The sequence below is a fragment of the Podarcis raffonei genome, chromosome 10 (assembly GCF_027172205.1).
Source record: "Podarcis raffonei isolate rPodRaf1 chromosome 10, rPodRaf1.pri, whole genome shotgun sequence".
Taxonomy (NCBI): domain Eukaryota; kingdom Metazoa; phylum Chordata; class Lepidosauria; order Squamata; family Lacertidae; genus Podarcis; species Podarcis raffonei.
In genome coordinates, this window is record NC_070611.1 from 7,551,624 (window position 1) to 7,575,658 (window position 24,035).

Sequence of the window (24,035 nt, forward strand, 5' to 3'; positions counted from 1 at the left end):
CAGTGCACCAAGACTAAATAAAACTATGCACAATAACGAGAGGAAATGTAATATACATATCTTTTGCACACTGCATGTGACAAAACTTTTGTTTTTCTAAAAGGGGGAAGATTGTGTGTGTTCTAACAAAAAGGAACACTAGAGGGCACCAGACATCTCCCTAGAATCTCAACATCCCTATTTCAGGTACGTTTATTTCCTCAATACTGTATTTTGTTTACATAGGTCTCTCCACTCACCATTGTGTTTTAAGAAGAGCATTGGTATGGTCTGGGGTGTTGCACCTGGACCCAGAAGAGAAGAGTTCAAATTCCTGCTCATCCATTATTACCATTAGCAAGATACATCTTAGGCTCTTTATGGAACAGAGAAAATGTTGTAAATCTCCCTTAAATGGTTTTGAGGCTAATGTTGGTAAACGACTTTCCCCACTATGCAGATAGGGACAGTATAGGTTCTTACTGGCTGGTGTCAGCAATGACAAGGACCACGTTTATCTGCCACCTAATTAGTGGTGTCCCAAAATGTATCTCTTTTTGTTGTTGTTGTTTAGTCGTTTAGTCGTGTCTGACTCTTTGTGACCCCATGGACCAGAGCACGCCAGGCACCTCTGTCCTCCACTGCCTCCCGCAGTTTGGTCAAACTCATGCTGGTAACCTCGAAAACACTATCCAACCATCTCGTCCTCTGTCGTCCCCTTCTCCTTGTGCCCTCCATCTTTCCCAGCATCAGTGTCTTCTCCAGGGAGTCTTCTCTTCTCATGAGGTGGCCAAAGTATTGGAGCCTCAGCTTCAGGATCTGTCCTTCCAGTGAGCACTCAGGGCTGATTTCCTTAAGAATGGAGAGGTTTGGTCTTCTTGCAGTCCATGGGACTCTCAAGAGTCTTCTCCAGCACCATAATTCAAAAGCATCAATTCTTCGGCGATCAGCCTTCTTTATGGTCCAGCTCTCACTTCCATACATCACTACTGGGAAAACCATGGCTTTAACTATACGAACCTTTGTTGGCAAGGTGATGTCTCTACTTCTCAAGATGCTGTCTAGGTATCTCTTTTAGAAGAACATAAAACTGAGGATCAACCTGGGTTTTGTAGATTCTCCTACCTAGGCAAACATGTGCCATTCATTATTATGGGATAGTTATAAATCACTACACTTGAAGATGGGAGAACTTGGAATTGGGAAGAGATCACCTATTTGCAGGTGTTTAATGGATAGGGTTGCAGGTCACACTGTGGTCTAAACCACTGATCCTAGGGCTTGCCAATCAGAAGGTCCCAGACGGCATTTCCGTGCGCTGCTCTGGTTTTGCCAGAAGCGGCTTAAGTCATGCTGGCCACATGACCCGGAAAACTGTCAGTGGACAAACATCAGCTCCCTTGGCCAGTAAAGCGAGATGAGCGCCGCAACCTGAGTCGTTCACAACTGGACTTAACTGTCAGGGATCCTTTACCTTTTAATGGGTGGTTAGGAGAGCTGTAGGGACACGGGTGGTGCTGTGGGTTAAACTACAGAGCCTAGGGCTTGCCGATCTGAAGGTCGGCAGTTCGAATCCCCGTGACGGGGTGAGCTCCCGTTGCTCGGTCCCTGCTCCTGCCAACCTAGCAGTTTGAAAGCACGTCAAAGTGCAAGTAGATAAATAGGTACCGCTCCAGCGGGAAGGTAAATGGTGTTTCCGTGTGCTTAGAAGCGGCTTAGTGATGCTGGCCACATGACCCGGAAGCTGTACGCCGGCTCCCTCGGCCAATAAAGCAAGATGAGCGCCGCAACCCCAGAGTCGGTCACGACTGGACCTAATGGTCAGGGGTCCCTTTACTTAGGAGAGCTGTGCTATTCCACAAGGCAGGGGAAGGTTTGGACCAGTTTTCCTTCTTCTAGATGGGCTGCCTTCCCAGTGGATGAGCCCCATGTGCCCCTCACTTCCCTCTACAGCACATGCAGAAAGCACTTTCTTAAACATTGGACTCACTATTGGTCTTGTCCAACCTGCCAGAGCTTGTCTTCACATGAAAAGGGAAGTCCCTAAGCCACCAAAGGTTTTAGATGACATTGGCTACCCTCACCTGGTTTAGCCAGCCGGTCAGTCATTCCTGCGGTGGGGCTGCTTCTAGGAGCCACAGGTGAGAGCCAAGTGCAGAGTGGGGACCAAAGGTGGACATACTACTCCAGCAGCACACAGTGTCCCCCCACCAGTGACTACCCCTGCCCTAGCACCCCAACTCTGAAGTGCCTGAAAAAACTTGTGTATTCATTGGGCACTGCCCAAATTACTTAGAAAGCCAAAACATCCTTGCCCGACACGAAAATGAAAAAGTTGGCATCAGATAGATCTCCCTGGGGGAAGTGTTTGATAGATGGCTAAGCTACTGCAGAAAAGGCCACCCCCCTTGGAAGCGATATGCAGGGGATCTCAGGCTCTGGGGCAGGTTCATATGCAGAAAAGGGACAAGCTGTGGGGGTGATAATGAATTGGCACTCTGGCATGTGTCAAGCTCCAGAAGACCTAGCATGGAAGTGTAAGAATGAGAGAAACATTGAAGGAGAAAGGGTTTGGTGGCTGCATTCTTTTTGAAATTGCTGGGCTTGATGCTAAGAAGTCACAACTTGCTGCACTCCACAAAACATTTTTTATGCAGGGGCCAACACCTATTTCTAATTAAGCAAAACCGGTTATGAGGCAATGGTTTTTTTAAAAAATAATTGTATTTACAGTTTCTACTTTTTTCCCTTGGTCATTTTGTGCATGTGAGGAAGAAATACAAGAATAGATTGGGCACTTTTTTCCCAGAGGGGAAATGGTTCAACCCAGAGTGATTTTTTTAAAACAATCGTTGTAGTGGCTTAAACTGCAAGTTCGTAGTTTGTTATGTAAGAATCCACTTCCTGAGCAGCAAGAGGCCGATTAATATTGTTTTGCATTTCCTGGTTATTAGAGGCAAAAAAAGGCATAAAACTCTATACAGAGCTCTCTCATTACCCACTCTTGCTTTTAAAAGAAACCAGAAACTCTGAAATGCAGTGTTGGGGAACAAGGACTTCAGTTCCACTCATCTGTGAACATTAAGACATGCAGTCTGGGGGTGGTGGGAGTGCAACAATATTTGGGTCACAGGTACGTTATCACTTGTTTCTTCCTCTTTATACCTGCCAGCAGGGGAGAAGAGCAAATGAAGGCAGGTACAGTAGGGAAGCAATGGCACAACCCTTTCTCAAAGCTCAGGAGCTAAAGAAACAGTGGGTAACCTTTTGCAAATGTCAACTCGGCCACTTCATGTGATCCACTTGGTTTATTTTATGCCAGTGCTGCTATACTGAGCAAAGCCACAATGTGTTGAATAGCTGTGGGGCTGTATTAAAAGATGAGCAAACGGCTGTTCCTGTCGAGTTCAGTTTGTGCTTTGTGTTTACTTTTTTAACAAGACGGTGCCCTTAACCAGTAGAGGGCCCCCTCTGTTTGCTTGCATAGGGATGTGCCAAGGAAGTTCTGCAATGCCTTTCCAGCTGCAGTTTCCACATAGCCCTTGAAAAATCAGATTAGAGGCACAAAAGCAAAGCAGAACAATAGGCATTCCTGTCAGCTGCTTCTGTGAACAGGATGTCTTGGGAGCTTGTGTGAGCTGTTTCAAAGTCCTTAGTAAATAGCCAGACACATAGACAGCATTTATTCAGTTTTATTGCAGGAAGGAGAGTGTATTTCTAACATCTTTCATTCCAGTTCAAAGTCTGTTATTATATACTGGCAGGCAATACTTGAAGTCGTAGCAGCTCTAGAGGACAGGGGGCCTGGATTTTCATTACTGTCTAGGAGGAGTATCATCAGCTCTCAGCTCTTTGGTAGCCTATCGCCAGAACCATTTATTTGTGAAAATACATGAAAACAAAGCTGAAAAACAAAACTTCAGTTTGACTTACCATTTATCACACCGTAAGAAGGCAAGTTTTGTGGTTTTTCTAACTTCCTGTTTACAAAACTCTTCACATTAACTTGTCTGCTAGGAAACAGCTGCCGTGTTCTAGAGGGCAAATGCAGGATACCCGGGGTGTTAGCCAAACCTTACTGTATAAAATGGGAGTGCTTCCCCTTTCTCATTTATTGATGAACAGTTCAAAAGTCCGTGAAGAATAAAAATTCTTATTTGCACTATGAAGGGGTTATTCACCCATGCACATATATCACTTGATGACTTGCAACAGGCCAAGTATGATGATCTTTAGGTGAGTAAAGCTCTGCCTGGACCTTTCACAGATGCAGGTCATTGCTTGATGTTGGGGTCAAGTTCAGATATGAACCAAGGCTTGGCAAGACTAACAGGTGTAAATTCCGCTCTCTGTCCCATTTGCCACCATGCCAGAGCAAGCAGGACTGCTTTGTCCCGCAGCCTCCAGAAGTGGAACACAGAGAGGCATAAGTTGGGAGAAGCCAGTTTCACTTTATGTTCAGTCTCGGTGTTCTTCGGCTATGCAAGCCAGCAATAAAGAAAGATTGGGGGGGGGGGTCTGTAAGAGATGGAATTTAAAATGGAAAGTTTCTCTGACAAGTTCAGAGAACTCCCTTTGCTGCCTCCAAGAGCTCTGAGAAGTATGGGAGGGTGAGGAAGAGTTAAAAGTCTGCCTTGAGCTAACCCAGCAAGTTGAAAGCTGGACAGGGATTGAAATCCTTCCTCCCTGGTCCAAGGCCAAAACTCTTATCAACTCCCAATACCAGTGTTTTGAAGTCTAGACATAGTTGAGAAAAACTCCCACCTCATTGTGGTAATTAAATTTAAGCAAAAGATAAGGAAATTGAGATTACTACAGTCTTGTCCAGCAGCAAGCACAGCGGTAGCACAAGCCGTGGTTTGCTCTTGCTAAAAGTCTCAGCTTTTGTTTACAGTATTTGCCTGCTTAGCTGCACAGGAAGAAAATATCTTAGCAACAGAAAAATCAACTTCTACCTCCCCGTGGTCTTTTGTTTGTTTGTTTCTATATCTTATTGTGTTATTGCTTCTCTCACTTGCTTTTAAACTTGTACTTTCTGTAGAATGGCTAGGTGCATTTTAGAGCCGTCAACCACGTAAAGACCTTTGGGCCTGCATTTGTTAACTTGCCTTGTTCTTTTAGCAGGACAACAGCTTCTTCAAGCCTTCTAATATCTGAAGCACTTGAAGCCTGCCTTTCGGAACAAATCACGTGTTCCTCTCCTTCTGCTGCGTATAAAAGGAGAATACAGCTTACTCCAGCAGGAGAAAGGGGATGGTGGATTAATGGACAGGACCTTGCACAACTCTTCCTAGTAGAGCTTGCCCAAGTTTAATCTTTATATGCACCACATATGTACCAATGTAGGCATGCAGGCAGCCGTTTTACCTGCATATATAGCCATTTTTTGAGATGGGTTTTCTGGTTTATCAAACTTACACAATATAGTTTAATAATAATAAGTGTCACACCTGCCCCCCACCCACTTATGAAGGGGCACCTCACCAAAGCAGCAGGTAATATAGTGTTAGATGGCACCCAGCAAAACACAAGAACCCACCCCACACAATTCACTTCAGTATGCCCACAGTTGAGCCATATACAACTGTATGCCCCCCTACCATACTGTTCAGAGCAGGAAAATCCACATTAAATTGGGGGAGGGGTGAAGGCTGCCAGTTGGATGAGGACATCATGTTGGCGATGTGAAAAAAACACGCACACATGGGATGCAATGAAACCAATTTAAAGTGCTGTGTGTACAGTTTTGACAGCCATTTGCCCAAGGTCACCAGTTGGGCTTGAAGAAGAGATTTGAACCTGGTATTCAAATCTAAAACCTGCCACTGAAAAGAGCAACAAAACCTGAGGCTACTTTGGTTAATACACGGGCATCTAGAATGTAGCTTAGGGCTGAAGAAATCCTCCTTTTACCAGAAATGAAATCCACATTGTTCTACTTTCAACTCTGCTAAGACAGCTGTAACAGAGAAGATGAAAGAGGGAGATGTCCTTCTGCGCTTTTAATGGGACAGGGCGAAATTAAACAAGTGTAGCTTTGCAACCGCACTGATCGAGGTGAAAAGGAAATGTGCACCTCTTATATTTCTTCTACCTCCAGCCATTAGGGTGAGGGGGAAATTGCAGCCCTTTAGGGAAAAAAGGGGGGCAGATGCTTTTGTACAGCTGCAAACACTACATTGGCAAATTTTCTTCATCACGGTTTCCCTTCCAGTGAAGTTGTGTGAGTGGCACTGCTAGAGAAGGGTAAGAAGCTGTGACAGGAGGCTGCCCGTCACTCAGCCTATGTACTGAAAAGGCTCCAAAGATGTAACAGGAGGCACAGCAATCTTGAAACTAGGCTGCCACCTAATTGTTTCCTGATGGCGGGAGGGGGAGAACATCTCTCAAAAGGAAATTCCCTCCTCAACCCCTGCTGCTAACATTCCTCTATGCCAAACAAGATTTCCATCTCTATGAACCCAGTATCAGTTTCAGCAAAGCCAACAAAGGAGTCTCAATCACACCACCAATATCTGTAATGAAACTCCAGTTCGAAAGCAGATACAGGGGCTTCCTGTTTGTTCCCAGACCCAGTTCAAGGTGCTCATCTTTTTGTGCAAAGCCCTAAACAACTCAAGTCTTCTCAGTCCTCCTGGTAGTACCATCACCTCCACAGAAGGGAGAAGTAAAAGACACACACATTTAAATAGGATACATGTCCATGCTCCCAATTGTCAATTATGGATGGAAATAAAGCAAAGACATAAATATAGCTAGTTACAAAAATATTACCAAATATATTCTAGGACAACCATACACATGCTTCCTAGAGCAGCCGCCATGGTGGTGGGAGCAGGATGAAGGGAGGATGGACAAGGGGAGAAAGTCGTTCCCCTCTCTCCTGCCCTTGGAGGGGGGCAGGAATGCAACCCCCACACCAATTGGGGGTTGCCTGTACACCAATATATCGTTCCATCAGTATTCATGGTGCTTTAACACATAAAAGGGGAAATGTTCCTGCCCAAGGCCCTTGCAATCTCAAATTTAATCTTTTTTGGGGAGGAGGCAGAGGAGAGGAAGGACGCAGAGGCAGGGCAAGAGCAGAACGAACACGCAATTGTTTAGTTCCATGCACTTTGGCTTGACTGTAAGAGGGCAGGGGAACTGGGCTGTTGAATCAAAGGCTTTGTGGAAAAGATGGGCTTTGAAAGTAGCAAAAGAGATGGAATCGCACAGGTATTCCAGAAGGCAGTGCCAAGCTCACATGGAAGAGAACTCTTCCAACCAGGTGTAAATGTTTGTCACAAGTATGTCCAGAAGGAAAACACAAGTAGGGACAAAACTAGCAAGTCATTTAGTGTTCTGCACTTGGGGGCATTTCTACAAGTTGGAACTAGTGGATGATATGGGAGAGGCTCATGTTTTCTTCACACTCTGTAATGGCAGGGCCTATTCACCTTACACACCCTGCAACTGCAGGCAATTCAAACTTAGGTTGATATAGCAAAATGAATCTGTTGAAATCTTGCATTTTTGCACACTGATTAAGGTGGTGCAGAACAGAAGTACACTGTTTATTTACAGTGGTTCACATAAGCCAGCCAGCTACTGATTCCCCCCCACCCATGCAATCTCTAACATATAGTGGTGCAGTTACGTAATTTTACATTCTGAAATTAAATATTAAGGAAAAAGCAAGCGAGTTCAACTTTTCTCCATTATCTATCCTTGAAAGCCCGTTGTTCTTGTGAGTAGAACTCCAATTTTGTTTCATTCCACCTTATCTCCACCATAAATATAAAAGGTAAAGGTACCCCTGTTAGGTCCAGTCACAGACGACTCTGCGGTTGTGGCGCTCATCTCGCTCTATAGGCTGAGGGAGCCGGCGTTTGTCTGCACACAGCTTCCAGGTCATGTGGCCAGCATCACTAAGCTGCTTCTGGCGAGCCAGAGCAGCGCACAGAAACGCCATTCACAGAAACCAAAACAGTGCAGGCCTCGTGATCCCAGCAACTCTTCCCACTAGGTCTTGCTCCAATGAGGCAGTTGCAAGGACTGAAGGTCGCCGCCTTCCCACCATGCTATAAGGCTCCTTCTCTCCAGGGTTTTTCCCAAGCAGTCTCAAACTGCATCTGCACACAACCAATCCCTGCTCTGCTCTTTTCATTTCTCCCTGTGTTCTAGGAGACCGGGGGGGGGGGGGGCTGGTCGCAGAAGGGGGACACTCCCTGGATTCTTCAGCAGCGTGTCTCAACTGTCTCTTGGTCAACCTCCTCTCCAGTCTCCACATCTGAATTGCTCTCTGCCACAGCCTCTGCCTTCTCACTAAACCCTGATGCCTATTTTGCTTCCAACACCTCCTCCTCCCAGTCTGCTCCCCCTGACCATAATAATAATAATAATAATAATAATAATAATTTATTATTTGTACCCCGCCCATCTGGCTGGGTTTCCCCAGCGACTCTGGGCGGCTTCCAACAAAGATGAAAGATACACTAAAATGTCACATATTAAAAACTTCCCTGAACAGGGCTGCCTTCAGATGTCTTCTGAATGTCAGGTAGATGTTTATCGCTTTGACATCTGATGGGAGGGCGTTCCATGGGGCGGGTGCCACTACCAAGAAGGCCCTCTGCCTTGTTCCCTGTAATGTGGCCTCTCGCAGTGAGGGAACCACCAGAAGGCCCTCGGAGCTGGACCTCAGTGTCCGGGCAGAACATTGTCATTCTCCCACCACCACACCCCTAGCTCTTGAGCCTTTTTCCTTTGCTGGCTCCACAGCTGGTGCCTCACACTATTCCTACATACAGCTAGGAGTGGGGCACCTCAGGCCTAGGGGCCAGATACAGCCCTCTGGGCCTCTCTAGCTGACTCCAACTCCCCACGCTGCACCCCTCACTGGCAGATTCACGCCTTCTTCCAGTCTAGCTGGAATGGGTCCTTGAACTCTGATAATGCCTTTTGTTTACCTGGAGAGAAGGGTGTGGAGAGAGGGGTGTGGAAACTAGCCTGCCTACCGTACAAAGGTAAAATTTGTATTTGCTGCTCTGTGCACCTTTGCTTCTAGCTCCACCCACCACACTGGAATGTGACTCTTGGAAAGTTGCCCAGAAGGGAATGTAGCCTTTAGGCTTAAAACATTTCCCCATCTCTGTTCTAGATCTCTAGAGTAGGGCCATCTATCAATAGCTAAAGCACCTTTTTGGCTGCAAGGAGCAGCACTCTAGGGGCTGAGAAATTCCTGTGGGCTTTCACAGAACGGATTAGGCAACTCGTATAAGGGAGCCATCAGCAAACACTTCCTTACCTAACAAACACTGCATAAAAATGTTGCACTATTGGACTATATTTCTAATGCTTACAGATTATGGGTTCCTACCACTTGTGGATTCCCCCCCCCCCCGCATTACACCACATGAAGTATTAAGTTGTATTTCCCCCCTTAACTTTTGTTTTAGAATGTATTGTTTCAAAGAAACATAAAGCCTAGGAGGCAGAGTGCCACTTAACACACACAAAGGCGGGTTCAAGGTAACATACGGGGCTCTCCCCCTCCCCCATTTTATCTTAACCACCACAAGAGAGAGGTAAGAACAATAACTGGGCCAAGGTCACCCAGTGAGCTCCATGACCATCCAGACCTATGCTGTTGCCTCACAGGTTCCTAGTCTGACACACTAAGCATTATACCAAACTGGCTTTCACTAGAAGTAAGGTAGTCCCCAAAGCCTATCCTGTCCTCACAAGGGTATTCAGATTGCTACTCCAAAAGGGGTTTCCAGAAACAAAAAGTTAACTTCCCTAACTGATGCCTTCCCAGTTTAGTCATGGGGGATCTTTCAGGAAAGAGTTGTAGCCTTCAATACACTGCTGGATGGCAAGTTTTCCAAGCCTGCTTTAAGTCTTTTAGACACCACACGCTTTCACTTTTGCTGCGAGCCCTTGGAGATTAAGTGTGTGAATGCAAATGATATGGTGCCATAGATATCCCTACTTTTTCCCAAGTTCAATTTGAAGGTTTCAGTCTTGCATTATGTAGTGGCTGCACTAGTCTATGATAAACAGCATTTCCTTACCATTATAAATATTTAAAAGTGGCTGTATTGGATCACAACCATTGCCAGGTATCCTCAAGTCCAAATAATTTGGTATTTGGTACTTTTAACAAGAGGACAGATCCATTCTTTAAACAGATAGCAGTACAGTAGTTGTGTTCATGTTTAAGACCAGAATTCTGGCAGTAAGCACTAATGCTAGGTTCCTAACATTATTGCTTACATTTCCCCCCTCTCAAAATAAGTTGAACTGGAGCTACAAAATGTTTTGAAGGCCATAATTCAAATACATACATCCACCATGATCATGATACACCCAGCTTATCAATTGCTCCCAGCTGCAATCTACTAAACAGTTAGGAATAAACCACAATTTATTGTTTGTGGTTTGAAATGTTAGTTTGTTGGTAGATTGCCATTCAATTTACTTTACAATTGGAGAAGCTGTCTTACAGTGCAACCTTATACGTATCAACCCAGCCCAATCAAGCTGAATGGCACTTGCTCCCAAGTTAAGAGTACAGAATTGCAGTCTTACTTGATTTCATTCTCTTGAAGTAATTCAGGATTGCACTAGCTGGGATACAAGTGATTGAAGTTCAGAGGCTTTGCAAGATGCTGAGAACATCCTTTTCAAACAAGCAGCTTGGGAGCTGTTCAATGCTCTTGTCGCACCATCACCAAAGATGCCTCACAGTCCAGGTTTGTCACAGTTCTGGATGTTAACCTCACTATGGAAAGGGGATGCACCATTATTTGTTCCCCAAGAGTTTCAGACGTATGTGCACATCTAATGATGTAAAAAACAGTCTCTCAGATTCTAAAGTTAACAGGCTATAGTTACTGGCATTGTTTTAGCAGCTCCTAAAACCCTAACGTGCAAGCAGCGAGACCTATACATGCTTCCAAAGCAGTCTGCTCATGTGTTGTCAAGTGGACCTTACATTTTCCCATAGCCTTAATAACAATGACAGAAGTAGAAACATGAAAATTGCTTTTAGACACCAGACAAGCTTAAGTTAAATAATCCTCCAGTACCAAAAACCTACATCTAACCAAACCTCAGACTACAATGAGAAGGCCTGGTCATACCGCTTTTAGAATCCCATTGCCCAAATGTCTCATGTCTTTTTGTTTTGTTTTGGCCTTGTTTACATTCTATGGTCTTCCCTGTCAGGGGGGCTCAAACTTGCTCACCGCAGCAAATCTCAGTCAGCCTCTATTAAAGGTGATGCACCCAAGGCTTCCTCACAGTCTTGGAGCTACAGGAGGCAGAGAGAGTTCTCATTCTTTCCTCGGCTCCCAAATTAGGCAGGAGCCTCAAGGTTTTTTGGCTCTATCCTGTCTCTGCACCTGCCTCAAAGGGGGGAGCAGGCAGGCAGGCATTCAGGGCACCTGGCAAATACAAAGGAAAGTTAATATTCTTCTCACCATCACCTCTGAGCTTGAGGGCGAAGGTGAAGCAAAAGCTTATCTGAATTTGCTGGATGCTCCAAGTAGCCACCAAACAGAGCCAAAGCTACCCTTCACTCTTAATCTGCTCCAAGATGGGATTGAAGAAGGGGACAAGGGCTTCTTCTTGCACTGCATGGAATGCCCCACTTTCAAAGCTGCGGAAAAGATTATACACAGTAAAGAAAGTTGGGAGTAAAAAACCGCAAGACATCACAACAGGAACACAACCAGCAGGGAAGAGTTAGCAGAGATCGCTAATCCTCCAAAGTATTTTCAACTGGTATGTAAACAATTTACAAGTATGTGCCAGGCACATATTCTGGGGAGGGCATTCCAAAACTAGGACAGTGAGAAATCAATTTCATAGTCACCCACCTAACCTCTGTAGGTAAATGCACATGAAGAGCCTCTCCGAAGCCTTCCTAAAGAAACTTGTCCATCTTATAAGGATCACAGTGTGCACAGGATATTCACATCTGTGGAATAGATTTTCCTGAAAATTCTCCAACACAACATCCAATCTGCTGCCACAATATCTGCATTTTTTTCAGTAGGAAGATGTGGTCTATTTCTATCCCAAAACCATATTCTATGTTCTAAGGTCAGTACTCACTACATTTGCTTGCCTGGGCCATATTTGTTTTCAGTATATTCCTTCCAAGCACAGTTCAGTACAAATACAAAAATGTCTTGCCCAAATCAAATGCACTTTTTTTGAAGCTGTGGTAAACATACAGGCAGCCCAAGTGAACTGAGCTGAGAGGAAGCCACCAGGTGGTTTCTCAATTCAGCTAAATATACCCACATCTTTCAAGGATGGCGTATCTAGAGAGAGAGAAAACCGGCTTGAACCTTCTTTCACCCAAAATAGTCAGAAGACAGAATTTGAATACCTAGGGTTTTTTTTTAATACTTTCTGTATAAGCTGTGACATTCTAGGGTTTCACTCTAACTCAAGGGTGGCCCTCCAGAAAGTAACAACTCCCATCATTGGCCGTACTGGCTGGAGATTATGGCTTTGGGAGTCCAACAACATATGGAGAGCCATACGTTCCCCACCCACCGTTCTAAGTGTTTGGCTCAAATGCCAATTTCACTTGACTGCCTTTACTTGGAAACAAAGAAATTTATACTGGCTTTATTTCAAGTGTTCACAATGAACAGCAAGGTGAAGTATGAACCATTTTTGTGGTCCGAGTAACCATTTTACTATTCTATTACAGTCTTTTTACTGCAAAATATGTTACTCACCACCACCAAATTTCCTGTTACATTCACCCACACACAGAAAAGTTGAGCAAACTTATAGCAGTTTTGACAAAATAGGCAGTACATCTTGTTTTTGGAAATTCACAATGTCCTTCACAAGAGAAAATTCAATAGTTGTCCTGGGTTCTGGAACTGGGTTCACTGCATGGAAAGAACTCATTTGCATTAATTACACACTATGTGCCATTCATGGCATGGAAGGAATTGTGCCCACTCAGCGGCACACTGCTGGCCCTTATTGTTGGAACACCAACTTCAGAAAGGTGTTTCCCAAACTACAGCTTCCACTTTTTGAGTAACTGATTATCCAGATCAGATTGCTTCCTTGCAAGGACAGACACAACTATTTGGAAGAGCATCTTGCAATACCTTTGAAGTACTGCCTGTGCAGGTGAATGCTTATGAGTAACTTGCAAATGTGACATGAATTATTGTGGATGCACTGCAGCCATGACAGCATGCTGGATTGTGAAGCATTTCTCTTTCCCCAAAGCATTAGAAAACCAATCAGATGTCTAAAAATTTCATGAACTAGAGATTTGTCCCAAGGCCATCTTGCATTGCTCTTCGACACAGATCACACTCAAGAGTACGAACAAATCACCATATATCTGCTTATGCATCTTTTGGGAAGTCACTTTGTCACTGTGCCGTTTCTCTCCAAAAACCTTGTAGGGGAGCCCAGAGAAGCAACTCAACTTCTCCCTGCTATTTCACCTATAAATTACCAGCTCTCCAAAATATACTGCTATATTACTTTTTCTGAATATGGGCATTTTTGCATAATGGCTAAAGGTTCACCAAGATACTCGCCTATCATTGAACATCTTGCCTTGATGATCTGGGTGTCCTTGGTTATGGGCTAAGATAAATGGCAATGAAACAGGATGACTGAAGCACATAAAGCAATGGCGATAGTAACACCCTGTGGCTGAAGTCAAGTCCATTATGCAGTTTATCCAAATCTGGATGTTTCCCCCACCTATCAGGACACTTCTCAGTCAGGATGTAACTTCAAGAGTTCCACTTCACCAAATGGGTTTTTTCAGTATGAACGTTCACATGAGCTGTGTCTGTCAGTCTCCACAAAAGCAGTTGTGTATCTTAGAATCAGAATCTTGAGTGAACTGGTTTTGTTCTTGGCTGATGTTTTTGGGTTGTACCTGATGATTCTGTCACACAAACTAAGAGTATTCCTTTGATATCTGGCAGAGTTCAAGACTTCTCTGTTTGAAATACTAATCATTTTTGGACTTTCTGAAATTCCTCAAGGGTTTCTACTCTTTGTCTAACACTTAAAATAATCAATTCTTATTCAGCTGTACTTCTCCGCTGTACTTGAATTGCTGCCTGTACAAATAGAAAATACCATCATTAGCACCTGGTACATAACACAGTATTTATGGGAATATGGTGCTTTTAGTTAAACACCTGCCACTTTTCAATACAGTGGCTCCTCCTCCCCAAGCTGGGTATATTGGGATTTTCCATGTGGTTTATTACAGCTATCAAAGGAGCAGATCCTATCATGTTGGCTTTTAATTCTAAGTGAAGAACTAACTTCACTCAACTAATGGGCAAATTTCAAGATCATGATTGTGTTAATGATGACTATCAAATTTCATGCCAGGTATTACTGTATTTCTGTTGTGTTCACCAAGTCCACAAACAAGCTGAAGTAGTTTTGGTCACCAAGCTAGCAATGAAGGAGAATAGGTTTATCTAATTATTTAGGCTTTAGGATTCATAAACAGTTGAAACTGCCAATAATACCACCTACAACAGACCAATCCAAGTCAAACATTTTTGGGGGCACAGTGGGCCTGTAACAAACAAAGTTAAAAGCAAAAGGTTATAAAATGGTTAGTAATCAAATGGGGGGAGGGTGAAATAAAAGAAGAAACTGGTAAATTTGGTCCTGAACTATTCTGACAATTGGTATGAATGGTGTCAGAAGAGTTCATTACCAAATTTACCAGTTTCTTCTTTTATTTCACTCTCCCCTCAATCATCCCAGTGTGAAGCAAATTTTGTAAGGAGGAAATGTCATGCAAGCCACTGTTTGTCTAACACTTGAAGGGAAGCTGTCAAGGTTGCATCTTCCTGAAACATTAGTCTTCAAATAGATCTACTACAATTTTAAAATCTACCAAAAAAACCCATGTTAAACGTTACTTCCTACAGTGTTTTAAAACTTGTTTTCTGTTCCGATACCATGGAAAAACAAACAGCACACTTTTTAAGAATTCCCCATTATTGTATGCTATTTGAAAAATTCCCTTCAGAGCTGTAACTAAAGCAGATAACTTTAGCAACAAAATAAAGTTATGTAAGCAACTGGGCTTCACCCTCAGCTATAGCTTATATATTTTAGATTAATATCCCCAAATAGTCCTAACACTGGGGGCAGGGGAAGCCAAATGTTCAGGTGTCTGTATTTTAAATGTTACCATTGTAAAACCAAAACAATCCAAGATCCACCTATTGATAGTTAGGATTAATAATGCAGTTCAGCAACAAGTACATGCAGCACAATCTAATAATATTTAAGACTAGAAGAATGTAGGTTCTTCTTTTTTTAAGAGCACGCAAGTTCCAAGGGTATTTCTAGCCCTTGCTAATGATTAGTTAGCAGCATTAAAAAAAAGTCAGGCTACATCCAGATATGGTCAAATATGTCCAGTCTGACGGGTTAGGAATGTGCCCTGTCACTTTAGGTTGCACCAAGTCATGTGTTTTCTTCAAAAAGAGTGTATCTAAGAAGGTCTATCCTGTTACATTTAGCCTCTCGTTCACCACCGTCATCCATGGAACCTAAAATGGAGATCAGAAATCTCCCTGCAAGGGGAGGGAGATCAGGATCTTCATCCATTAGTTTCACAGAAAGGCAGCTGCACTACACTAAAACCACCATGCTATCACCGATGACCAACTTCCTCCTTGCATCCCCAACACGGACTACGTGAAGTGTGTCATATTTTCCCTTGCAAGGCGCGGGTGGGTGTCTGGAAATCCGGAAAACACTGAAGGATGGAGTCACTCTGCGCCACCAGCAGCTGGCAAGAAGAAAGAGGCCTTAATGCGGGTCGCACAAGCCGGTTAGCAAAGTGGATCCCCACCCGTGGGCAGGATTCCTAACTGCAGGGGGTCAGACTAGAGGACCCTCGGGACCCCTTCCAACTCTACCTCTGCCTTGTTTTACAGAACTGCAAACTGAGCCGAGCTACGCGAGCCAACCCTCCCTCGCAAAAAAAAAAAAAGGAAGTGTTTTACTCCGGGAGTCCAACAGTTTTTCTCTGCATTCTCAGTCCCGCGAACGCAACGGGCTGGCAGTTCGCGTCCCTCCCCGCCTGCCTTTAAGCCGCCGCGGGCGTCACGCGCTCCCCCTCCCCCCCCCCCGCGCGCGTGGAAAAAAAAGGGAGCGAGAACTTTCCCTGGCAGAAGATGCCGCTGTGGGGGGAGGGGAGGTCCCTGTCAAAACAGTCGACGCCCTTCGAGGGAGGAAGAAAAGACGCTTCGCTGAACAGCTGCTCGACGCGGGCGGGCGGGCGGGGTGGGGGAGAGGGGCGTGTATGTGAAAAGAGGAAGGCAACCGCCGCGGCAACTGCCCCGACCGCACGGAAAGGGACTCCCCCCCCCCTCACATCCCTGTCAAGCCGAAGAGCCACGGACGCCGCCGCCGCCGCCTCCTCCTCTCCTCAGCCAGCTTGGTCCTCCGCCAAGCCCCACACAAGAATGCAACGCGGTCACATGACCTCCGGCGGACGTGCGGCTCCCTTCCCTCTCCAGGGACACCTCGCGCCATCTTGGACTGACGCAGTTACAGCCGCCGCCGAGACGCCGACCTTCCTCCGAGCCCCGACGCTGTCGCTACCGCCACCCCGGCTCGGTCGAGGGGACGCGGAGGGGCGCGGTCGCCCGAACCCCGCTGTCCTTCCGCCCCCTCGGCCCCGCCGTCCCTAGCGCCTCTCCGGAGAAGCCTCTGCCCCCTCTCCTCACCCACCGCGGCTGGTATCATGGCGCCCGTTTTCTCCCTTTGCACCAGCCACCCCCGACAGCTCCCCGAGCCCTGCCCAGCAGCTGCGTCTGCCCCTGCTGCAGGATGATGTCAGCGCCTGCCAATCGGAGCGCGCCTCCGCGGCCCGTCCGCAGAGCTGATTGGCTGCGCGGCCGCCGCTCCCCACCCTCCCCCCCGCCTCCTCCTGACTCAGTGCGCTCTCCGCGGTTCGCTGCGGAGAAACGGCCAAAGACAGGAAGGGGGAGGGGAGGGAAGAAGGGCAGAGGGGGGAGGAGGGAGGAGGGAGGAGAACAACAACCTCGCGGCGCGACAATCACCAACCGCCCCGAGACGGCAGTCGCCATTTCGTATTACAACAAGCGGAACCCCCAAGCGAGCAGCCCCACCAAGCGCCCTAGAAAGGGAGAGAGAGAAATAGATACACATCGGGATTAGACAAGGGGGGGTGATGATAATAATAATAATAAAAACAATAAGCACATCCACACACTCCACCATGGTCACAAGACATTTAATCGCCCTCCCTTTCTCACCCCTCTGCATAGTCTGTGCCCCATGGCAGCCGCCTTCTGTGGGGTCCAGTCGGGCAGCCAGACAAGTGCCATTCCCACCTCAGCTGCTTCTTCCTCCTCCTCCTACCGGGAGCCAGCTCCTCTTATCTAAGCCTGTTCCTAACTCCCTCCTTCTGCCACTCGTTGCTCTCGGCTCCATCAAGGCAGGGCAGGAGCTGCCAGCCCAGCTTTTATCTGGTGCCCCGAGCTTGCGCACTGAAGGAGGCTCACTCAGCCCCTGGTGGGCGTCGAGCGAAAACCCCTGCCTGCCTGCCTGCCTTCCCCTCCCTCGCTCGGCTCCCGCCGGAGGGGCTGCGAGCAGGCGGGCCGGGAAGCGGGCTCCGTGCGCAGGCAGAAGTCGAAGCCGGCGGGTGGCGGGGAAGGAAGGCGCTCGGCACTAACGGGGAGGCCGCCATAGCTGGTTGCCGCCAGCAAAATGGGGGACGGGGACGCGCGGCTACGAGTCGCCCTCTGAGCCGGGACAGGTGTCCCGAGATTTCCAGAGAAGGGCCATTTCCTCCGCTGCAGGAATCGTTCTGAGGAAGCGGATCCGACCCTTCGCGCGCACCTGTCCGAGGAGGGTGAAAACGAGAAAAAGAATCCCTCCGATGAAAGGCTGTCGGGCGCCAGGAGTCGCAGCTGCCCGAGACGAGCCTCTCCGCGCCCGCCGAGCTGCAACCCTGAACCCTTGGCCTAGAAAACGAGCGCGGCTTCCTCCCTGGGCAAACGTACCTGGCCGCCCAAACGCTAAAGGGACACGTTTCTGCCAGCTGCTGAAAAGGACTAGTTTTCACGTCTGAAGTCCAATGTACGCGTGCTTATACGCGTGCACAAACCCAGAGCCATGCGCGTTGCTCACCGAGGCCCCAAACCAGTTTGATTTGTAGATCCTGAACGTGAACTCTTAAAACATACATAGGCGGTCGGGGCTGCGACCCCTCAGCCTTCCTTAGGAAATCCTCAAGGCCGTCACTTGCTTGGGGCAACTTCCTCCTTTCCCTCACCGCCTGTCACAGCTGAAAGCCTTGCCCGGCCGCCCTGAACACGAACCCAAACGACTCCCCCTGCCCTCGTCCCACCCGGCGCTTCCCCGACCCTCCTTTCCTCCCTGCGCGCTGCCCCTATTCGCGCTCCCGTCGCCTGGCTTTATTAAGGAAACGCGCGCACATTGCAAAAATGGACCCGGGTGGGTGTCGGGCGGGGGGCGTCTTGCGCTGCCGGGCACCAACGGAACTCCAGCCCACAAGCAAAATGGCGGCTGTTTGGCTTCGCCCTGGTAACCCTGCCCCTGCCAGGCGGGACGGGTGAACCCCGTGCAGCGGGAGGAAGGGGGGGGAGTGAGGCGACGCCATTTTCCCAGAGAGAGAGAGAGAGGCAGTGACATAGGAGGGAGCGTAGGCGGCTGCGAGGAGGGAGACGGGAGCAGGAGCAGCAGCAGCGGCGGCCGCGGCAGCAGCAGTGGCAGTTAGGGGGTTTGTGCAGAGGTCCTGAGGCGAAGGCGCTTCTCCCTCGGCCGCCGCGGGACTCCTGGTGCAGCCCAGCCGCCTTCCTCGGGGTTCCCTGCTGCCACTGAGCCTCTCCCCACCCCCAGCTCCCCACAGGCGGCTGAGGGGCTCCGTCCTGCCCAGGCAAGGGACATCCGCAGTGGGACTGTTGCATTGTTTTGGTTGGGGTAAGAGAGGGGCTCGGTTAAGGGGGTGCTGCTTGCCTGGCCTGTGACCATTACAGGTGAGTCTGCCATTATTATCCTTATTTATTGTGGTTGTCATGCCCCGGGATGGGAGCCTGAGGGGGAAAGGCGGCGGCGGCGGGGGGGGGGGAACCTTTCAAAAAGAAAGGCTAAAAAGTGGCGGCGCATCTCGTTTCCTCTGGGGTGTGTGTGTGTGTGTCTATATATCTATATATACGCGTGTATTATATTCATTCTGGACTGTGGCTCTTCTTTTCACTCCGTATGCTCACCTCGCTCCGGTGGGGGTGGACTGGCTTAAAAGGGAGAGGGAGTCGCTCTATCTTGCGAATATGGCGCGTTATTGTAACTGGCGGAGCTGATGGGTGGTGTGTGTGTGTGTTTGGGGTGGGGGCCCCCGCTATGCCAGCCTCCTGCTAGAAATAAATCTCCCAGAGGTCGCTTAATGCGATGAAAGCGTGCTTTTTTTTTGCTTGTGTTGTCTCTCGCTTTAAAGAACAGGCGCGGGGTGTGTGTTTTTTTGGGGGCAAATATTTCATGTTATTGGGAGCCGAGGTTCCCGTAAGACGAATTCGGGCGCTATGTCCTTGTTCAACCCACCCGCCCCCCGGCCACTGTTATTTGTTGTGTTTTGTGGTACTAATAGGGCTCATTACGGGCCTAATCTTCCTTTCCACACACACGCAGACACACACACACATATATACACCCCTCTCATTTTATCTTCCATCTTCTCGTTTCCCCGATCCGTGCGGTGTATATAGTAGTAGGCGAACAGTTCCGAAGACTTTGAGGAGCAATTGAAAAGGGGGTGGGGTGGCAGGTGGGGATTTACCCCGGGGTCCCCCTTTTCCAAAACTGGTTGCATAAGGTTATATTTGCCCTCATCTTTGTGTTACCCTCCTGGCCAGGGCTGGCGTACCGGGAACGACACATAGGGAACCTCTTTCTTGAAAGGAGTTGGTGGCATAGACCCCACTGCTGCTGCAGACATGGGGGAGGAGAAACAAACGGTCCACTGTGTAGTACTAAATAGGGTAGAAGAAACATAATATAGTCCAATTAGAAAGGTCCCGTCCTTCTCAGCACTCAATCATCGAGGAATGCGCGGTGATTAAAAGCCTAGTGGTTTTCAAATGATGTAGACAACTCTCCGAAATGCTACTCTTATAGTAAACCATATGAATTTAGGGCTGTTTTCCTCCTCCGTATATTTAGATTACCTTTAAAGAGATTAATAGTGGAAGACTTTTCCCCCGTTTAAAAGCATATCTAAAAGAAATCAAAGCAACGCCGGGAAACCTAGGTGACCTACAGAGGAGGTTTGATGACACACGCTATACTTTTAAAGTTACTTTCCATAAAAGTGGAGTAAAAACTGTAATTTCCCTCTTTTGTCCTTTAGAGATTCTAAAAATGGCGGCCTCAGGCTGATGTTGTGGTAATCTAATCAGCTCGGGTCCTCCACACCCCATGCAGTGCATTTGTCTGCAGCACATTTATAGGCTTAATATGCTTAAATGAAAAAAAGACTGCCGTCTTTAAGTCATGAACGAAACGTATCTCGTCTTTACTACGATTAAAATGCTGGGTTCCAGCTGATTAATTTTATTGGTTATTTGTGTGAAAGGCACAAATCAACGAGACCAGTCTTCCTAGGGGAGGGGATTGATGACGGACTGGCATAGCTGCTGTGGTCTATGTGTGTATGTTTGAAGTGAGTTCATATGCATGCCATATTAATCTTTTTACTTTTGTTTTTAAAATGGTGGACAAGTTCCTCTTGGCCTCTTAATCTAGATTTGTGCTGTAATGTCTAATGCTGGCATGCAACCAGCATTACAATGAGAACATGAAAATAATTTTTATCATGGCACTTCATTTGAGATTGTGATAGCACTATCAAGCCAAATAATTTCTAATCTATTAATAATCTGTTGCTGCTGGACAGATTTTTCCTGTGTTTCTCCCTCCCCCAAGGAATTATACAGACAGATTTAAAACTCCCCCTTCTTCGAGGGGTGGGTGTGTTAAAGGTTACATGTCTTAAATGTGACTTTTCTACATGATTTTTTTGTTATACATTACATGTGAAATGCATATTTCATTGTGAAAAGGGATTGTTTGTAAGGTGCTAATTGCCACTGACAAATGAATAGTGATGATGCATTTAAAATACAGTAACTATTGTGCTGTTAAGCCTTCTCCTTTATCTTCCCTCCTCCCCTGCCCCCCTTCCGGGTCTGTTGAATACAGTTGAGAGCAACATGCTTATCTAAAAGTATATGAAAGTTTCACTTAATTATATTTTTAATATTTTTGCAGTTAGAATAACTTGAGGGTCAAGTTGCAACTTTAATGTGTTTGTGTAACCTTCTGCAAAATATTATTTAGTAGTGGATTTTCCCTTCAACCCTGGCAACATTAATTTACATATATTAACTTGACTGTCTTGCATAGTTAATAACCTGCTTCTTAGACGTGTAAATGGGGACAAGATATGCATTACAGGGCTATTCATGTATGCCTTCAGTATGTTGTGAGGCCAAGAACATGTTGGTTTACACATGGTTTAATGTATGGGACTACAATCCTTTATCCATTTAGCAGGGAGTAAGCACCATTGAGCTTAATGGGACTTGCAGCTGAGTAAATGTGCATAGGCATATCTAGTCAAAACGACAGTCACTTTAATGATTTTAATATTTTTCATACTGTATATACAGTCTTGTGAACCTCGAAAAAGTTGATCCTTGATTATAAACAATTTTGCTTAGGTTTCATCTTCTCATTTGAATTATAAATTGAATTTTGTGTGCTGAAAAATCAAGGGTGGCATCTAACTGAGTTAGAGTAGAACTTAAATCCATTGATTTAAATGGGTATACTTTGACTAAAGAATAGTTAGTTGGATGTCATCCAGATGGTTTGGTTTTATTTACTACTTATGATGACAATATTTGGTTTCTCCAAAATGGGATTCCAAGAAAACAGAATATTATGTTAATTCTAAACCCACCATTAAAAGAGAATTGAAGCCATTTTAAGGCCTTTGTTCTATGTTGTCTGTAATGTGGAACTGCTAGTAATGTTGCATTCCACTAGTGGGTTCTGAACTGTACGTATCCTTATTCTAAGTTTTATTTTGTTCATTGAGACTTTTAAAGAAGGCTCACCTGGTTTAGTGGAGCCACAGTTCTAGCTTCCTCGCTGTCACTTACTGGGGAAGGGCAAGGCAGTGAGCAGATTGCCATGGTGCACTGGCAGAGCCAACTCAGTGCTTCCACTAGTGTTTGATGCAGGATCTCTTTGCCCCTCTCCCTCCCAGCAAGCAGCAGCGACATATCTCTTGGGAAGCAGCATTGCAGCTCTACCTCATCAAGAAAGGCAGTTCTGCACCCAGCAGAATTTAGGATTGTAGCCTAAATGATTTCGTACTGCAGATTCATTTGTTAGAATCAAAAAGTGAGCTTCAATGGGTCACAAATCTGGAACACAACTCGTATATTTCATCCAGTGAACCATAGTGTACCTTTTGGTATGCCGAGAGTCACAGTAATAGGATTTAATAAACTGTTTCCATAGGTGGAAATCGTATGCATCTTTATTCAGATGTAAGTCCAATAGTGGACAGCATAGTGGTGTGGCAGTGCTCACTTGACCTCCTGGCAGCAGAGTCACTTCTGCTTACCAGGAGGAAGAGCGGGAGGGATAATGTGGCTGGGAGGTCAGCGCTGTGCAGATGCACAGGTAGAAGAACCATGTTGGCTCCAGTGCCTTGTTTGCATCGCGCTGACTTCCCCACCACTTCACCTCTACCACTCTTGCTTTTGGTAAGTAGCAAATCAGTGATCCAGAGGTCTGGTTATTACATTTTTCAGGAATTACATTCTTCCTTTAAAAGTGCAGCAAGGTCTTTGATCTGAGCTTCTGTTAAATAAACCTTGGTACCATAAGTGAGATGAGCCTTGGTTGAATTCTGAAACTTCTTTTCAGAAAACCTATTTTTGTAAATTGCTGAGTTATGGAGCACTATAAAATAGAATAAATAGAGCTAACCTAAAATTTGTTGGCATATCTTCTCTACAAGGAGGACAAATTCTTGTACAGCAGCTAAGTAAACATATGGGGCTCCATTCTTCTCATAGAAGCAGCTTCTAGTTTACAGAAGAAATCTTCTGTATGAGCATATCAGAAGCACTGAGTCCAACATATGACTATAAGAAGTCCACTGCGTGCTGTTCGTCTCAAGCCTTTAACCAAGACAATGTCTCAAATAAAAATTCAATGTAATCTGTAGTACAGTTGATCCAAAATAAGTTGGTTTATTATTTATGTTAAGAATTAAAATTTTCTCTGAACTACACTGAGTGGCATCCATTTGTGTCAGCCTGCTTGTGCCAACAGGGCTCCCCCTGTCTGTCTCCACTGTTGCTTTCTGAGAGCCCCCCAAATCTGCCCTAGGGGGAGGATTCTCTGAAACAAACTGGGGTGTGGTTGGGTTGCAGGGGTGAGGAGAGGAAGGGGAAGTTCTGTTGCTTTTGCTGGCACAGCTGGACATAGTCTGAGCCTGTAGCTCAAATTTTCATTAGTCTGTGATGTAATGGAAGCCTTCCCACACCCCGTGCTTTGTAACCTGTAAAAAAATACAATTGTATTTTATCTCTTTAGAATAGTGAATATTCAGATTTTTGTTTTACTTAATTTTAAAAATGCCTGGCACCATCTTTATCTGTTTTTAGATGGCAGACAAACCCCCTCCTGTGAGCTTTTGGACCTTAAGTTGAAGAGTTTCAAGTGCTTCTCATCTCTTAGTGGGGCTGGTTCTGTGAAGCCATTGTATTGTAGGTTTTTACTGGTTTGTCGTCACTCTTTTTAGTGTTTATACTTTATTGTAAGTCACTTTGGGTCTCTTTTGTGAGTAAAGCAACTAATTAATATAAAAAATAATAGAATTAATCTTGTGTACATGTTTTGTATCGGGGCTTAACATCTAATAAGGTTCAAAGCTTGTGGCTCAATTTTTTTTTGTGAAG

General features: G+C 46.0%; 1 protein-coding gene and 2 long non-coding RNA genes across 10 annotated transcripts in view; 1 reads left to right on the forward strand and 2 right to left on the reverse strand.

The window, feature by feature from the left end:
• Positions 1–3,655: 3,655 nt before the first annotated feature.
• Positions 3,656–10,641, reverse strand: LOC128422351 (uncharacterized). Its single transcript, XR_008332486.1, has 2 exons — positions 10,555–10,641; positions 3,656–5,938 (listed from the first exon to the last, which is right to left on the reverse strand). It is a non-coding gene; the product is annotated as an uncharacterized LOC128422351 (long non-coding RNA).
• Positions 10,642–14,949: 4,308 nt separating this feature from the next.
• On the reverse strand, positions 14,950–18,151 carry LOC128422352 (uncharacterized). The gene is made up of 3 exons (XR_008332487.1): positions 17,292–18,151; positions 16,744–17,152; positions 14,950–15,796 (listed from the first exon to the last, which is right to left on the reverse strand). It is a non-coding gene; the product is annotated as an uncharacterized LOC128422352 (long non-coding RNA).
• A 477-nt stretch (positions 18,152–18,628) lies between these two features.
• The window catches only part of KMT2E (lysine methyltransferase 2E (inactive)), a 58,772-nt gene continuing 53,365 nt past the window's right edge, over positions 18,629–24,035 (forward strand). For 5 of the 8 annotated variants that reach the window (XM_053406244.1, XM_053406245.1, XM_053406247.1 and 2 more), the window contains exon 1: positions 18,633–19,037. The gene's annotated coding sequence lies outside the window, so the exon portion shown is untranslated. Of the gene's footprint in view, positions 19,038–24,035 lie in introns of all 8 variants that reach the window. The other 3 variants (XM_053406257.1, XM_053406251.1, XM_053406253.1) reach the window with 3 other exon arrangements.